The sequence below is a fragment of the Gossypium hirsutum genome, chromosome D03 (assembly GCF_007990345.1).
Source record: "Gossypium hirsutum isolate 1008001.06 chromosome D03, Gossypium_hirsutum_v2.1, whole genome shotgun sequence".
Lineage (NCBI taxonomy): Eukaryota > Viridiplantae > Streptophyta > Magnoliopsida > Malvales > Malvaceae > Gossypium > Gossypium hirsutum.
In genome coordinates this window covers 17,881,500-17,887,112 of record NC_053439.1, presented here as the reverse complement: position 1 = coordinate 17,887,112, position 5,613 = coordinate 17,881,500, and the positions used below count along the sequence as shown (strand labels likewise).

The 5,613-nt window shown below is 34.4% G+C and overlaps 1 non-coding gene across 1 annotated transcript; it reads right to left on the bottom strand.

The window, feature by feature from the left end:
- Positions 1-269: 269 nt before the first annotated feature.
- LOC121215766 (small nucleolar RNA R71) lies at positions 270-376 on the bottom strand. The gene has a single exon (XR_005911741.1). It is a non-coding gene; the product is annotated as a small nucleolar RNA R71 (small nucleolar RNA).
- Between the last annotated feature and the right edge of the window lie 5,237 nt (positions 377-5,613).

Below are 5,613 nucleotides of genomic sequence, written 5' to 3'. Positions count from 1 at the left end.
TAATGTTTCAAATGTTGCAAACAATAGGATAGTTTGGTGGACTACCCATTGAAGATGCAAGACTGCATTTACGACTTTTTCTAGAATTTTGTGACTCATTTAGTGAACAGGGTGTTCCTGAAGGCGCTCTAAGGCTTAAGCTATTCCCATACTCTTTAAGAGATCATACAAGAGCTTGACTGAATGCTTTGTTATCAAGAGCAGTGGGATTAGGGAATGATCTGTGCCAGAGGTTTTTGCTATGGTATAATCCACCAACTATGAATGTCAAACTTAGAAATGACATAACATCTTTTTGGAAAATAGAGGATGAAACATTATATGAAGTTTGGGAATGATTTAAGAAGTTAACTTAGAGATGTCCGATGCATGGATTCCAGCACTGGACTCAAATGGAGATGTTTTGTAATGGGTTGAATGTGCATACGAGGATGGTAGTTGATGTGTTTTCCAATGGTACCCTGCTAGATAAAATGTATAATGAAGCATATGTGATTTTCAAAAAGATTATCAACAATGATTATCAATATTCGAAAATGAGAGTTAGGCCGGGCAAGAGACCTGTTGGTACCATAGAGCTTGATGAAATCACTTCGTTGACAGCCCAGGTATCTTCTCTAGCTAGCATAATTAAAACAATGAAAAGTTCAACTACAGTACATAAGATGAAATCAGTCGAGTTGTCATGTGTTTATTGCGGTGAAGGTCATGTGTTTGATGAACGCCCATCAAACCCATCATTAGCATACTATATGGGAAATTTTAACCAGAATAACAACCCCTATTCCAACACTTACAATTCAGGGTGGAAGCAGCATCCAAATTTTAGTTGAAATAATCAAGGTACGGGGAGTTTACACAATGTTGCAAGAAAAAATATACACAATGCACCACCCGATTATAATCATCCTATGCTGAGGAAAAATGCTCAACAAGGTCAAGTATCATCTTCTAATTCTATTGAATCTTTACTGAAGGAGTATATGGCAAAAAATGATGATGTGATTTAGAGTTAGGCTATGTTTCTCCGAGCTCTTGAAAATCAAGTGGGGCAAATAGCAAACACTCTAAATTCAAGGCCATAAGGAGCATTGCCAAATGATACTGAAAATTTGAGAACCCAAAGGAAGGAGTAGTGCAAGGCCACCACTCTTAGAAGTAATTGGATGAAGTTGTTCAAGATGCCACAAAAGAAGAAGAAAAATCCAAGCGTAATCAAGAAAAGTCTCAGAACCTAATGAACGATAGACATCACTTGAAAAAGGTACACATGGAAATGTTGTGACAAAATCAGATCATGTTGCCAACAGAAATGTCACTCAAAACAATGTCAGTAACCTGAAGGACAACCACCTTTACATTTTCCTCAGTGATACTAGAATGCTAAACAGGATATTCAATTTAAAAGGTTTTTAGATGTTTGGAAGCAACTCTACATCAACTTACCGTTAGTAGAAACTTTGGAGCAAATGCCCAATTATGTGAAATTTATGAAAGACATGTTGTCAAAAAACCACAAGTTGGGAGAATTTGAGACTATTGCTCTCACTAAAGGGCGAATAGCAATGTTAATGAATAAATTACCTTCAAAGTTGAATGATCCAGGGAGTTTCACTATCCCGTATTCAATTGGAAATCATTATGTTGGTAAGGCATTATGTGACTTAAGAGCGAGTATAAATCCATTGCGTGTGTCTATTTTTAAGAAGCTATGAATTGGGAAAGCAAGACCTACTATGGTGACTTTGCTATTAGCTGATCGATCCTACACCCATCAGAAAAGTAAAATTAAGGACGTACTAGTAAGAGTGGATAAATTTATCTTTCCTGCTGATTTCCTTATTTTAGAATTTGAAGCTGATCAGGATGTGTCAATTATTCTTGGAAGACCTTTCCTTGCTACAGGAAAAACTTTAATTGATGTGAAGAAAGGTGAATTGACCATGAGGATGAATGGCCAATAGGTCACTTTCAATGTATTTAATGAGCTGAAATGTGCTAATGAGAATGAATAATGTCGTGTCATTGACTTGATAGAAACAAAAGTGGTGGAAGACTTCACGAGATTTTTTCACAGTAAATCTAATAGTCAGGAAGATTCATTTTAGCAGAGAACCTTGTGCACATTGCTGGAGCAAAATAGACTTTTCAATTTTGATGAAAAATGCATGGTAGCTCATGTATATCTGTATGGAGCTGTTGATGTTAGAGACATGAAAATGGGGGTAAAATTTAAAGTTAATGGACAACGCTTGAAGCACTACTAGGGTGCTCATGTAGAGCGAGACAAATAGTCCATTGATCTTTGAGATGTTTAACTTCAACATCTTGAAAATTATTTTTAGTTTTATTTCATTTTTTCGATTTAAATTTCTATTAGTTATTTCATTTCCTTTGCTTAATAAACTCTAGGAGAGGACAGAGCCCGTTGAGACAAATCCTACCAATGAAGAGAATACACCAAAGCACCAGAGGAAGAACCAGAGAAAATAGAGTTTGTCAGCATTGAGAGTGATCGTGAGGACGAAGAGAAAGTAGAGGTGCAAGGTTACTGCTCGTAAATCAACTCGTCAGATAGAATGAAGTATCTATAATACAATCCAAGCAAGGAAACTTTTCTTTTTCTTTCATACATATTGCATTGCATATATTTTGCCATGACATTGTCTGTATATAGATAGTTTGCATATATCTATTCATGCATTGAGGACAAAGCATCCCTTAGGTTTGGGGGTGTAGTGTGCATTTAGGTTACATTACGTATCTAGTATATATGTTCATCCTAGTATAGTTAAGTTGTTTGCCAATGCCATGTGAATATTAAGTAATTTTTTCTCTATGAGAAGTTCAATCTTTACTCGTGATGTTCGATGATGAGCTTATATTCTTCAGTATATCTAGAACATGTAACAGTGGATGAGTCGAGTTTATCTTAGGTTAGATTGCGTGAAAATTTATTCTTAAAATGATGTTCTATACTCAGTTTTTTTATTATAGCGAGTGTCTTCTAATGAACTTAGGGTTTTTGAAGCCAAACTCAATCATTTTGCCACGACATTACTTAAATAAAGGAGAAGCTCCAATGCTTAGAATTGTCGAGTAAATCAGCACCACTTTGTTTGCTCCATCGTGCTGTTGACTAGGAAGGTGAGTTGAAGTAAGAGTGTGTAATAAAAAATTAAGGGCATTCCCCAAAAGTAATAAGCTAAGTAGCTAAGGAGGTAGTTCTTTGCTTCTTCAATCTATTTAGTCAAAAGCTTTAGCTTCAAGAGTGATTTATATTTTAATTGTGACATGATTGAGTACTAGGTAATTCGGTGTATGCTCTATTGTGGTTATCAAGTCAAAGAATTTTGTGGCATGCTAAATAACCTACTGTTATAAAAGAAAAAAAAAGAAAAAGAAAATAATAAAAAGAAAAGAAAAGAAAAAACAAGTACAAATAAATATCTTGAAAAGGTTATGAGCAAGAGTTACAAAGAAACTTGAGTTTAGGTAACAAATGAACTGAGTGCATTAGGAGATATTTGCTATGGTCAGAAAGCATACATGAGTACCTAGGAAATTTTGTTTTTAGGGACAAATTTTCTGCACTACCTTTGTTGAAACGAACCTTTGACATTTGACCAAGTTTTTAGAGAAAAAGGATTGTTGAGAACTGATGTATATGTTGTTCTTTTAATAGATTAAAATTTCAAGATAGTTATATGCAAGGGCAAAAATTTGTGCATTCATGCCTTCATATGTGTTTTGCTTAAGGACAAGCAATAACTTAGGTTTGGGGGTGTGATAACTCTTGAAAAGAGTTATATTTCATGCATTTATGCCTAGCTAATTTCTTGTACTTAAGTACATTTAGTTGCATTTTAGGACATTCCATTCGTATTTTTATCATCTCAGTAGGAGCTTGGACTATGTTTAAATATTAAGGATTTTTAATTGCTTGTGGTAGGGTTGTATTTGGTGGTTTGGCAAGTGCAATTTAAGGAATGAGAAATAAATAAGGTTTGCTGGGGCAAAAGCTTGGACATTTTGTCAGCACAAATGTCGTGGGAATTCCAGGAAGATCGAGTCAACACTTAATGCATACCAATTTTAGCCCAACTGTACTTATACCAGAAAAATCTTTATCAAAAAGAGGAGAAGATAATCTTGGGTTGTTGAAAAAAGAATTTAAAAAGAGGAGAAGATAAACATGGGTTGTTGGTTTTACCTTAGGGTAAAAGCTATAAAAAGCCAAAGGACGAAACTCTAAACGGTGGACAAAAATGGAGAGCCTTAGGCAAAAATAAAGAGTAGCAGCTGGGTAGAGACGGAAAGAGGAAGACAAAAGTAGTCCCTCTCAGCCATTGCAAGACACTGTGCTACTGGAGTGTGAATTGGACAGGCGAAAGCTGTCTTCTCGAACTCTTCTGTATTTCTTACTTTGTTCTTTCGTGAATTGAATGATGGAAATGGTGTTGGATGTTATTTTATGTGCCGACCCATGAGCTAAATCTCATCGGGTTGGGATTACATGATGAAACTTTTACATTCTTTAATGGTTGAAACATAGATCCGAATAAATTTATTAATTTATTCAATTGCTTTTATTTCTAAATTGTATGTGTGCAATCCCTAGACATAGATGACTGTTCAGCATGCCCATAAGCTAAATTTAATTTTGAAAACGTTTGATTAGTTAGACTAATATTAAATGATATGAGTAAGTACTCGACTGATACTTGTAGTAGACTTTAGACACAAAGCAGTGTTCATGTAGAAGGAAAATAATACAGGGTATCGTATTAAGGCCTATAGACACGGGGAAGGTAACTTGAGGTTTTTGCTCTCGAAAGAAGTAGACCATTTTAAAACTCTTTTAAGCAGTAAACTAAGTTGATTTTGCCGAGTCATTATTGACAGAAAGGATAGATTCTTAGTAATCCCGACCTTCTAAATGAACACCATATATCAATTATTCTTTGCCAATGTATCTTTACCATATCATTCTTAGTTATTTATTTTTTTATTTACATAATATTCCCATAATAATTCTCATAATTGCCATTACATTTCTACTCTCGTTTTTCCATATCATTTCCAAGTATTCATTAATTCCACATATTGCATACATCATTATTCCTTTAATTGCCACTACATACTTACCATAACTTTACCATAGCATTAACTGCATTTTATTATAATAACTTGACCATTTTTGTGCCTAAATCTGATCCTCGTGGGAACGATACTCATTCATCACTTTATTACTTAATCCGATGTGTATACTTGTACAATTCACTTATTATTTCACAAGCGATAAGTTTTTAGCGTCGTTGCCGAGGATCGGCAATTTGGTGAAAATTGGTTTTAGTATTTTACTTAGTTCCATTAGTTTTATTTAACTTAGTTATATTTAATTTCTACAGGTTTGCCATCAGTGCATAGGTCAAATTGTAATATAGTTTAGTACAACGAAATACTTTGGCAGTATTCCATGGATTGTACCCAAGGGAGGATGGAATAAACTATGAAAACCTTTCTATAATAATAAGTCTAAATAGTACTAAAAATAAAGAAACGATAAAAATCAATAAACTAATCAGGAAGATTAACTCACTTCAGGGTTTG